We start from the raw sequence: 13,032 nt of genomic DNA on the forward strand, positions 1-13,032 counted from the left end.
CTGGCCCACCACCCCGAGGGAGTCTTGATTATAAGCCGGCCAAAACTCCTGAAGATAGGTGGCAGATCAACTGATGATCCCACTGGTGATAGCACAGGTCAGTTAACATCTTAGTCCAAATGTATTTTCAATTCTAATTGCTTATTGTATTTGGTAGGAAAGATTTTCTGTAATGATCTTTGTGACAGCGGAGCTGAATGAATCTGTTTGAAAGGGTGCTCCACTGCTTATTCAGTAGATCATGGAGAGGATGTGCCTGGTTGCCCATAGTGGATAATAGTTTGTTTAGTGATCCGCTCTCCATCACTAACTCCAGGTTGTAGCCAAGGCCAGATCCAGCCTTTTTGATGTTTATTTAGTCTTTTTGAATCACCAGCACCGACACTGCTTCCACAACATAAAGCAGCAAAGAAGACTGCACTTGTTACAACAGACTGGTAAAGGATCCCCAGCATCCTGATGCACATATAGAAGGATCTCAGCTTCCTTCAAAAAGAGTCTGCTCATCCCCTTCTTGTGAACAGCCTTGGTGTTGGTTTTCCAGTCAAGTCTGTTGTCCAGGTGAGTGCTCATGTATTTGTACTCATCCACCACTGCAACTTCTCCTCCCAGACTGTACACAAGACTCGTCACAGTTCTCTTCTTCCTAAAATCAGGACCCCTTATCGAAGAAAGGATGCGCTGACTTTGGAGATAGTTCAAAGGAGGTTCACGTAAATGATTCTGGGATTGAAAGGCTTGTCATATGAAGACTGTTTGATGGCTCTGGGCCTGTACTCACTGGAATTGAAAAGAATGAGGGGTGACCTAATTGAAACCTCTCAGATATTGAAAGGCCTCAGTAGAATGGATGTGGAGAGGATGCTTCCTCTGGTAGGAGAGTCGAAGACGAGAGGACACAGCCTCAGAATAGAGGGTTGTCCTTTTAGAACAGAAATGTGGAGGAATTTTTTCAGCCAGAGTGGTAAATCTGTGGAAGTCGTTGCCATAGGTGGCTGTGGAGGCCACATCTTTAGGTATATTTAAGGCAAAGGTTTAGATTCTTGATTAGTCGGAGCATGAAGGGAGATGGGGAGAAGGCAAGAGATTGGAGCTGGGTGGGAAAATGGATCAGCCATGGTGAACTGGTGGAGCAGACTCAATGGACCAAATGGCCTAATTCTGCTCCTCTATCTTATGGTCTTATAATAAAGGGAGGGACAAAGACAAGATGAAATTGTCTATTTTTCAGGTCCTCTTTCTTTGAAGCCAGCATAAACCCTTTCATCAATGTATTGAAGGTTGAAATTGATACATTTTTAAGGAATTATGATTGGGATAGACCAAAACAGCTACAAGTAATTTCTCCCCCCTCCCCCGTGGCCCCGTAATACTCATTACCCTGTCTGGCAGTGCTGATGTTATGCTTATCCGGTGCACACGCTTGGCTAAGGCACAGCATGGACCCTTTTGTTTGTACTTGCACACTCAAGAACAGAGGCATTCTGTCTGTTGTTGCTTCCAGTTTCAGGGACGTCTTCTTTTGAGTTTTGATGGTGGTTGACAGTCCAACTTAAAGGTGTCTTACCACTACCAACTGGACTTGAGTGTGGCGTAGAGAATTGGGAAATGGAACCCTTACTAGTTCTTTAAATATAAACTAAATTATCCTAAAAAAGCCCTATAGATTATACATCGTGAAAGACAATATTGTGAATTAAATTAAAGTCACTTCCATAACTTAATAAATTCTTTAAATGAAAACTATCAATCTCCAAAGATTGTTCGGAAGCCTGTATTTGATTTCTTGCAATATTAAATGCTTCACGCTGTAATAGTATGTGTTCAAATGTTTTCTCATGGTGACAAAGCCTACATGCCCAGAGTGATGTTCCAACAAGATATAAGGAATAATTAAGCATCATTTACCTAATTCTAAGTCGTCAGTATAATTCATTTCTCCTTGTTTTACCCCCTTCTTCCATCAATCCAACATTTTTATGTATTCTGTAAAGGTGTCTCCCTTTATGCCCATTATCCCATTAGTCTTGCCATGACCTCCTAATTCTTAACTCTACCAACTCCATAGCTTCTGATTTGCCTAAGTGGAAGGTCTATAACTACAGATGAACTTTTAACAGCTTGTTAACCAAACAATCAACCCGCTCATTTCCCTCAACACCTCTATGTGCAGTGACTCATAGGAAGAAAACATGTAAACCAATACTTTGAATATGAAAAAAAGTTTGAAGAGCTTCCAACAGTAAGTCTGCCCTGTTGCTGGAATGACCTGTTTTAAGACTCATCAAAACTGAAAAGGAACCTGAACAAATTACAACTTTGCAAGGATGAATTTCCTCCATTTACTATAGGCCCAAAATGATGGCAACCAAAGGTCCCGACTGATGGGCAGGGTGCCTTTTTGTGATGGCACGTCCTCTCTGTTGGCTCAGTGGAAGAGTTAATTTTGAAGGATGGGGAAGAGTGAAGGCTCCGGGAAAATGGTTGATTATGGAAAATAGTAGATGAGAAAGTGGATGAGCTATGATCTTGAAATGTGGAACATGCTGGTGAGATGTGGTGGAGGAGTTAAGGTTGACTTATACCTGTGCGTACTAGATTATGCCGTAGCCTACGCAAGTGGGCTACGCCGTTGTGAGCATTTATACTTGTGCGTTGGTGTGTTTGCGTTGCTCTGCAATTCACCATGAAGAAAACTCAAACTCAACATGAAGAAACTCAAACTTCAAACAATGGCGACTGAAACTGAAGGAGGGTGAATTTTCTGTGCTTGTCTGGCCACTGAGAGACATGGACGAGGAAATGCATTTCAAATATTTTTGGATGTCGGCAGGTAGATTTGATGAATTGGTTCATCGTCTCCAACCATTTATTTTGTATCAGTGTACACACAGTATGCTCAGAGACTGGCGATCACCATTCGAGTTTTAGCTTCAGGTGGAAGTCAACAGGCTGTAGCAGCTAGCTACAAACTGGCGTCAAGCACAGGGTCCTCCATAATTTTGGAGGTCTGTAAAGCTTTATGGAAAGCATTGCAGCCAGAGTTCCTTCCCTGCCCTTCAGTCGTCCAATGGGAACCTACTGCAGTGTAGGAGGAAATGTGATGCTACCAAGCGGACCAATCACAGTTGTTTCGGTCTGCGTTGCTGCGACGCGCAGTTACATTTTGGGAGAGGTGCGCATTAGGCTACGGCGTAGGGTTTGGCATAGTGTACGGCGTAGGGTACGTGGCTACACCGTACCTACGGCGTACATTTGACGCACAAGCATAAATCAGCCTTAAGCTTTGTGGATGTCATTTTGGGTCACATACTTTTTTTACATTGTTATGAACTAATGGGGACATACTATTGGCATTGTAGACCCATCCAGGGGAAAATAAAAAGTTTGCAACTTATTTGTTGCCAGGGGAAAGAACTCTGAGTGGAGATCTTAGTTGAAAGAGTCGACAAGGCTGAAAAACCTAATGACTTCAAATGTAGTTACAAAGAAACAATGATAAATGAGCAGACAAAAGAACTGTGTCAGATGGATTTGAGTATTGTGAAGGAGATTGTCATCCAATTTGGTTTGAAGGAAGAAAGAACAGTTGATTTTATTTAATAATGAACCATAAACTGAGATGGAGTAGAGATTTTGTGATGCAATTGTAATAGTAGTAAGATATATTTTCTTTGGTTGTGGATAGATCTTTTTTCACACAATTAATAATTCTGAGATCAAAGTGAACAAATCAAGTTAACAGACAATACACCCTCTCCTTATGAACCAGGTATAGGTCCACTATGCACATAGGTTTTTCCTCTCTCATCACTTCTCTTGTGATCGTTTCATCATAGTTTGCTCCAGGTACTTGATTTTCTATATACACCTCCAGTTAATGAAGGCATTTGCAACAATCTCTCTCCACATCTCTTATCTTACACAAAGCAATATGACAAACAGTTGTTGCAAATCTGGTTACACATTTTCCAGTGAAAAGCAATTCTCTGAGTGCTTACCAGTGCCTGAATGGCTTTACCTGGTAAAGCTGGAGCCAAGTATCTGCCCCAGTTGATAGTTTTTAAACCCGCTGTTATCGTGACTGTTATCATTATAGTTTTGGCTTCACCCTCTAGAATGTGTACAAGGGCTGGATGTAATGAACAATGAATGTGAGTTGGTTTTTAGCATGATTTCTGGTTATACTGCTTTTCAAATGCACGGACAGCTGAGGTTACCACAAATGGCGGTCAGGAAATTGAAAAATTATCCAAAATTAATTATTGTTTTAGAAAAAATAATATAAGGTCTATTTGTGTTCATTAATTCTTTATGCAAGAAAGTTAAAAGGTAAAGTAATTAAAGAGTTAAGGCAACACACATCAAAGTTGCTGGTGAACGCAGCAGGCCAAGCAGCATCTGTAGGAAGAGGTGCAGTCGACGTTTCAGGCTGAGACCCTTCGTCAGGACTAACTGAAGGAAGAGTGAGTAAGGGATTTGAAAGTTGGAGGGAGAGGGGGAGATCCAAAATGATAGGAGAAGACAGGAGGGGGAGGGATAGAGCCAAGAGCTGGACAGGTGATAGGCAAAAGGGGATACGAGAGGATCATGGGACAGGAGGTCCGGGAAGAAAGACGGGAGGGGGGGGACCCAGAGGATGGGCAAGAGGTATATTCAGAGGGACAGAGGGAGAAAAAGGAGAGTGAGAGAAGGAATGTGTGCATAAAAATGAGTAACAGATGGGGTACGAGGGGGAGGTGGGGCCTTAGCGGAAGTTAGAGAAGTCGATGTTCATGCCATCAGGTTGGAGGCTACCCAGACGGAATATAAGGTGTTGTTCCTCCAACCTGAGTGTGGCTTCATCTTTACAGTAGAGGAGGCCGTGGATAGACATGTCAGAATGGGAATGGGATGTGGAATTAAAATGTGTGGCCACTGGGAGATCCTGCTTTCTCTGGCGACAGAGCGTAGATGTTCAGCAAAGCGGTCTCCCAGTCTGCGTCGGGTCTTGCCAATATATAAATGCCACATCGGGAGCACCGGACGCAGTATATCACGCCAGTCAACTCACAGGTAAAGTGTTGCCTCACCTGGAAGGACTGTTTGGGGCCCTGAATGGTGGTAAGGGAGGAAGTGTAAGGGCATGTGTAGCACTTGTTCCGCTTACACAGATAAGTGCCAGGAGGGAGATCAGTGGGGAGGGATGGGGGGGACGAATAGACAAGGGAGTTGTGTAGGGAGTGATCCCTGCGGAATGCAGAGAGAGGCGGGGAGGGAAAGATGTGCTTAGTGGTGGGATCCCGTTGGAGGTGGCGGAAGTTACGGAGAATAATATGTTGGACCCGGAGGCTGGTGGGGTGGTAGGTGAGGACCAGGGGAACCCTATTCCTAGTGGGGTGGCGGGAGGATGGAGTGAGAGCAGATGTACGTGAAATGGGGGAGATGCGTTTAAGAGCAGAGTTGATAGTGGAGGAAGGGAAGCCCCTTTCTTTAAAAAAGGAAGACATCTCCCCCGTCCTAGAATGAAAAGCCTCATCCTGAGAGCAGATGCGGTGGAGACGGAGGAATTGCGAGAAGGGGATGGTGTTTTTGCAAGAGACAGGGTGAGAAGAGGAATAGTCCAGATAGCTGTGAGAGTCAGTAGGCTTATAGTAGACATCAATGGATAAGCTGTCTCCAGAGACAGAGACAGAAAGATCTAGATTGGGGAGGGAGGTGTCGGAAATGGACCAGATAAACTTGAGGGCAGGGTGAAAGTTGGAGGCAAAGTTAATAAAGTCAACGAGTTCTGCATGCGTGCAGGAAGCAGCGGCAATGCAGTCGTAGATGTAGCGAAGGAAAAGTGGGGGACAGATACCAGAATAGGCACGGCAGGAATTCTGAAATAAAAGCTGAAAGCCAGAAGAAATCGACAAGGTTCACCTAGAGGTAAAGGCTCAAACTAGAAATTGGACCCTGTAATCATCCGCATAATGCCAGTGCTTGCCTGTCAAGGTATTGGAACAGTTTTCTTGTTCTGCCAGGAAATGGCACACATATGGCTCCTGAGAGGGAGAAAGAGGAAAATACTAGTGGAGTGACTGACCACAGAATGGAAAAAAATTCCCTCCATGTCAAGTTAAAAGAAGTATAAATTTAGTTATGCTTTAAAAACTTTTTCTGCATTTGCTATTGAGATCCAAAACCTAACATTTGACACTTGATCAGCATATTCACAGGGCTTTAATCCAGTTTTAAGAAATGTCTCAAAGGTTTCAGAAAAGAAAGAGAATGGGTTTTGAACTTGGATATTGGTCCCATTTCTATTTCTCATCTAGAAATTGACCATGTAAAGTCAAATTTTTGGAGCAGTTCTATGAGATGTCAGACTTTCATTAGGACATAATTAATAGAGCATGAGAAATTCTAACACCTCTCCATCCTTCTCTACCAGTGACGGCTGATATGATCAACAGTCTCAGCTTACTTTCATTACTCAGCCCTTGATTCTTTCCTTCCCAGTAGTCCAAAAATTCTGTTGCTCATTTAACTGACACTAACATTGAAACAATTTTCAATGCCAAGGGAAAACATTCTTGTCTGTTTATTGTGATAAGGTCGGAACATCGACTTCTCTACCTTTCAGAAATTTCTCTTCCCCTTTCTCTCTTTTTGTATTCCCCATTCTAGTTCCACTCTCATCCCTCCTTTTCTTTGTACCTACCCATCACCTCTTTCTGGTGCCCCTCCTCCTTCCTGTTCTCACATGCTTCACAGTCCTATCAGGTTATTTCTTCTTCAGTACTTTACCTCTTCCACCTATCACCAACAGCTTCTTACCTCATCCCATCTCCCCTACCCACCCACCTTTTCTCCCACCTATCACCTTTCCCCCCTTCTTGCTGTTATGTTTTGTAACCGAAAACATAACAACTAATTGGAAGAAAAATCAGGCAGTCTGGAATGCAAGTATAACTTTGTTTTTACTTTAAGCAAAGTACACCCATATTACATGACAATGTAGTGACATATGCCATTTATGTACTTTTACATATAACCCATCATGAATTATGTAACAACAAAGAATGCTTATACAAACAATCTATTTACAATATTACTCAAATATTACTAAACATTAAATGCATAACACTCCTTCCAGCTTAGATATAAACTCCAACTTGGAATAGAATGCACCTCAACTCAAACATGTCATGTTTTGTTCTTTACTCATCATATATATATATATTACAGACTTCCACAGCAGAGTAAATATTAAATTGTCCCATTCAGGCCTAAAGATTTAATTGCTGTGGAGAATGTCTTACTCTTATGGAATAATGATTTTCCTGGGGGCAGGGGGGTCACTCTGCTTGGCAGGTGTGACTTGTGGCTGTGAAAACAACCTCAGGTTCTGGGGCCTCCTCAGTGGTTGCTGTGTGTGTTGACTCTGAGACTGCAAGAAGCGGTTCTGATGTTCTGGATACCTTTCTTCTCCTTTTTTTAGGCTTTTCTCTCTGGATCTACTTTGAGCCTTGCTTCTCTCACAATCCCTATCATGATCTTGCACATGGCCCCAATTCTACTCACTCTCTCATTCCTGCTCATCTTCTTTCTCATGTTCCTTCTTTCACATCTCTTTCTTGCTCACGTTCTCTATCTCTTTGCTCCTTTTCAACCTCTTGTCTTCCTTTTTCTTCTGGTTTCTTATGAGTATCACTGAATATGCTAATTTCTCGTGAAATTAGGTCTTGTTTATCCTTTTCTATGTCATCCTCCTCTTTCTTTTCCTTTCTCTTATTTCTAGGATGTGCATCTTGATCCTAGGAAGGTGCATTTAGTTTACTAGAATATTCTCTTATTAATCCTTCTATTGCCCCCTTTACGACCTGATCTCTCCTCTTAGTTTCCACAACATCATCTGACGAATCCTCGGTTTGCGTATCTCATTTGACTCCATTCTTTTTGGCCTTCTATTCATCCAGCTGTGCTTTAGTCTTCCCATAGAAGTTACCTTTTCTCCAGTATAAGTCCTGAGTTGGATATCTGGATATCAGTACTTTTGAAATGCCATTGAAACTCATCTTGTGGAATGATTGAAACAGCCGTTGAACCAGTGTCTAAATCCATTTCAATTAATTTGTCGTTCATGTCTTGTGTAAGTCATGTTGCTTGTCTGTTGTTAGTTTTCACATTGTACATCATGGCTACCGTATGTCACTTGCATCAGATTGTTTATTTGTTCATCAAAGACATACAGATTAGTGCTCTTTTTGAAACTACAACTTCACCTTTTAGCTTTTTCTCTTGTGCAGTACATTTACTTTTGTCTTCCCAACATGCTCTTTACATGTATCCTACTTTGTTGCGTTTTCTGCAAGTTTCATCTTTAAATCTGCATTTGTCTGGTGTATGTGAGTCCCTGCCACAATGGTAACACAGTTTGTTTGGCCAGCCTGGGTTTTGTTTAAATGTTGCAATTTTGTTCACGCTCATGTTCATTCCTTGTTGCAACTCAGTTGTATCTGTCTGCTGTTTCCATTCATCCAGCGATTTCAAATGTAAGTTGTGCTTCAGTAAGGAGCTATTTTGAATGGTTTCTTCCAAGTTTCCATAAACTAAACAAACTCTCAGTGCATCATTAAACCCAATACTGAACTGACATTGCTCAGACAATCTCTTGATTTCAGCTACGTACATTGAAATGGACTCCTCTTCCTTTTAATTCCACTCTGCAATTAACAATGATTTTGGTTCTGAATGTTCCTGCATTACTTTCACAATATCAACAAAGCTCATTTTGGCTGCTTTGGTTAGAGCTGTCAAACTTCTAAATAAACTGTATGCCTTTAAATCCAATACAATCAGCAAAATTGTCATTCATTTTTCATTGGCTATTTTATTTGCTTCAAAATACAACTCAATTTGCTCAGTATACATTTGCCAGTTATCCGTTATGCAATGGAATGCAACTATCTTTCCGATGTAGCCAGCGATTTCTACTTCATTTTTATTTTTTATTATTATCAGTTGGAACTCACTGCTTATGAACCCCTGCATTTATTTAGTTCCTGCCTTTTGTTTTTACCTCAAATATCTTTTCCTCCAGAAGAAGCACGTGCTGCGCTGTTTTTATTTACTTGGCTGTGGTTTTTGTTTTAATTTGAACATCTCACCTCACTTCAACAGGTAGGTAAAATGAACCCAAAAAGTTTTGGGTTCATTTTAAACTTCCTCGATGTCACTGTTATATTTTTTAACTCCAAAACATAAAAGCTAATTGGAAGAAAAACAGGGGAGCCTGGAATGCAAGTCTAACTTCATGCTTACTTTAAGCAAGGTGCGCACACATGGCGTGGTGACATAATGACGCATGCTATTTACATCATCATCATCAGGTGCCATGCCCAGTTTGAGCTTTGACTGCCATGGCCCACACACTCCTGTTTCGGGTCAAACGGATCAATTCATTGGTATTCATTTCCAGTTCTCTGGCTGTTGTCTCCATCATCATTTGTCTTTGTCTTCCTCTTGCTTTCTTCCCTTCAATCTTTCCCATAATTACCGTGCATTCTAACTCCTCTTTCCTAATCACGTCCAATGAAGTTACGTTGCCTTTTCATGATCTCATACATTATTTCTCTTTTTGTGTTTGCTCTGTTCATGACATCCTTGTTAGATATTCGTGTTGTCCATGATATTCTTTGCATCCTCCTCAAAAACCACATCTCTGCTGCTACAATTCGTTTCCTGATGTTACTAGATATTGTCCAACATTCTGAGCCATATAGCATAACTGGATAAACGTAACATTTCAGTGTTCTGAGGCGGGTTGTCATGCCTATTTTAATATTGGTCAGTATACTCTTCATTCTCGTAAAGGTGTCTTTTACCATCCCTATTCTTCTTTTGATGTCCATGTCGCACCTGCCATCTGATGTCACCCAGCTTCCTAAGTGGCAAAAGTTCTGTACTTGTTTTATGTCTTCCCCATTTATTCTCAGCCTGCAGATAGGATTCTCCTTCTTTTTGGATATCACCATACATTCTGTCATTTTGCAATTGATAGATAGACCCATTTTTGCACTTTCTTCAACAATTATATCAATTAAGTTTTGTAGTTCTTCCTCCGTACTTGCAATTAACACAGTGTCATCTGCATATGTGAGATTATTGATGTTTTCACCGCCAACTTTGATTCCCAAGATGTCTCTTTTTTTTAATATTGTTTCACTGTACACATTAAATAAATCAGGAGAAAACACACCCTTGTCTAACGCCTCTCTTGATTTCGTAAACTGACTCACTTCTCCAGCTATTCTTACAGCTGCAGTTTGTTCCCAGTACAGATTTCTGATTAGGCGGAGGTTTTCTGAATCTAGATCTAGAGTTTTCTGTAATATTTTAAATAACTTATTGTGCTTCACCTTATCAAATGCTTTTGTGTAGTTGATAAAACAAACAAACAAATCTTGTTGCACTTGAATAGCTCGTTCTGATAGTATCCTTAACATCAATATTGTGTTTCTTGTACCTTTGTCTTTCACAAAACCACATTGTTCTTTGCCTACTTCAGCTTGTATCTTACTTTTAGCTCTTGTCATCAAAATTCTTAGAAGTATCTTGGTGATATGACTTATTAAACTTATGGTCCTATGTAATCCACATTCTATTGCTCCAGGTTTCTTAGGAAGAGTGGTAAATACTGATTTTTTCATCTGTTCTGGTATTATTCCAGTCTCATAAATGTCATTGATTAAAACAGTAAGTTTTTCAATTCCATAATCTTCAAGGGCGATAATTTGTTCTATTACGAATTCATCAGGACCTGCTGCCTTTCCTTTCTTCATCTTATTTATTGCATTACGAACTTCAGATTTTAAAATACTTGGACCTTCAATGTTTTTCTTAATTTCTGGTTTTTCGCCTCGATCGTCTTCAAACAATTCCTGAATATACTCAGTCCATCTGTTCATAATCTCATCTTTTTCCATGATAATGGTACTGTCCTTTGCTTTCAAACATCCACCTGAAGAACAGAGGAGCTTTTTACCACTGATATTCTTGATTTGTTGATGTAACCTTTTTGGATCAGTAATAGGGATTCTTTCTATTTGCTCACATTCCTTGTTTAACCATTCTTCTTTGGCTTTTTGACATAAGCTTTTAACTTTTTTATCTAAGGACTAGTATTCTATAGGATTTGCTTTCTTCCGTCTCCTTTTTTCCATTAGATTTTTGATTTCATCTGTCAACCATTTATTCTTTGTGCTTCTTTCTTTTTTAGGAATCACTGACTTTGCTGATTCTACCAAGGCATCCTTTAGAGAGTTAATTTTCATTTCTACATGATTGCTATCATCTTCAACAGATTCTATTTCTAGACTTTGAAATCTATTCCTTGCTTCAATTGTAAATTTTTGTCTTAAGGTTTCTTCTTTAATTAATTGCAAGTAGTCAGGGATTGTTCAGGTTTTTGCTTTTTTAGTTTTTTAAGTTTTACTTTTACATGAAATACTTCTGGGTTATGGTCACTATTACAGTCTGCACCTGGATATGTTTTGCATTGAGTCACTGAGTTTCTAAATCTTTGGTTTATAGTAATAAAGTCAATTTGATTTCTAGTGTTATCACCTGGACTTTTCCAGCTCCACAAGTGTCTTGGATGGTTTTTAAAGTAAGTATTCATAATGACCTGATTATTCATCTTGCACCATTCTACCCATTTCTCACCTCTTTCATTTCTTTCCCCTAGTCCAAATTTTCCTATGGTATTTCCATCAGCACCTTGTCCTACTTTAGCATTTAGATCTCCCATGACAATAACAATATCTTGAGATTTGCATCCATTCTTTGCTTGTTCAAGCCCTTCATAGGATTTATCTATATCTTCATTTGTTCCATCTGTTGTTGGTGTATATACCTGGATAATTGCTAAATCAAATGGTTGTCCTCTGAATCTAACAAGGAGCACTCTTTCTGATATTGCCAAATGTCCTAAAATACCTTTTGCCATGTTTTCATCCATAAGAATTCCTACTCCATTAGTATGGGATGTTCCACAAGAATAAACTAGTGTTTTATTTCTAATCTGACATGTTCCAACACCTATCCAACGAACTTCGCTATTTCCCATGATGTTAATCTTTAGCCTTCCCATTTCATTTATCGCATTGTCCAATCTTGCTGCTTGATATAGGGTTCTTACATTCCAAGTGGCAATAATTTTCTTTTGCGTTACTTGAATTTTATGACCAATAGCTTGATGACAGTCAGGAATCCCCTGCTGACCAGAATCAACCCCTCCGAGTGAAGCAACTTCAGAATTGTCTTGAAAGTCCTCTTGACGCTGTTGTTGTGTGATCCATTTTGTGAGTTTGACCATGGTTTTCTTAGCAAATAGCAATGGTGGTTTGCTATTGCCTACCGTTGGGCGAACTAAAGAAATCGCCATTTCTCTTCCCAAATGTTCATATGCCTATACTGTAGCCATTGATATTTATACCATGGTCTGGATTGGGGTCCCTTTAAAATTACTTTGTTTATGTTACGATCCGGACCGTTGACTCCCTGTTTCCCTTTGGTTCCCTGTTTTCCCGTGTCCCTCGGCCTTGGTGATTGAAGGCAATTTACTCCCGGCTGAACCAGTAGTTTATAATCTCCAGCTTTCAGCTGTTCGGTGTGGGAGCGTTTGCAAAGTCACCAAGGTACGGCGTGCCAATGTCACCTGGAAAACCTAGTCTCCGCCCGAAGCGAGTGCCGGTAATTCGCCTTTCCTCACTGGAGCAACCTTGTCAAGTTACCCCGCCAAAGCGAGCCTGCAAAGTTTCCTCACCGAGGTGGGTCTGTCAGTTAACCCGCCGGAGGGAATCAAGAACCGCTGTCTACTGTTCCCGGGCTGAGTTGAGAGCTCGCCACTACCTGGCAGCATCCACGTACCGAGTCAAGTCCCGGTCCTGGCGGCATCCACGTACCGAGTCAAGTCCCGGTCCTGGCGGTATCCAAGTACCAAGTCAAGTCCTGGCCCTGGCAGTCTGTGATTCCTGTCCTCCTCCCTGTCTGAATCCCTTCTCT

General features: G+C 40.8%; 1 protein-coding gene across 4 annotated transcripts in view; it reads right to left on the bottom strand.

The window, feature by feature from the left end:
* Positions 1-13,032, bottom strand: part of LOC140200477 (myotilin-like) — a 160,256-nt gene that overhangs the window by 139,925 nt on the left and 7,299 nt on the right. Inside the window, exon 2 of one of the 4 annotated variants that reach the window (XM_072263852.1) lies at positions 5,905-6,026. The exons of the other annotated variants lie outside the window; for them this stretch is intronic. The gene's annotated coding sequence lies outside the window, so the exon portion shown is untranslated. The remainder of the gene's footprint in view (positions 1-5,904; positions 6,027-13,032) is intronic. 4 annotated transcript variants of the gene reach the window in all.

The sequence above is a fragment of the Mobula birostris genome, chromosome 7 (genome assembly GCF_030028105.1).
Source record: "Mobula birostris isolate sMobBir1 chromosome 7, sMobBir1.hap1, whole genome shotgun sequence".
NCBI lineage: Eukaryota > Metazoa > Chordata > Chondrichthyes > Myliobatiformes > Myliobatidae > Mobula > Mobula birostris.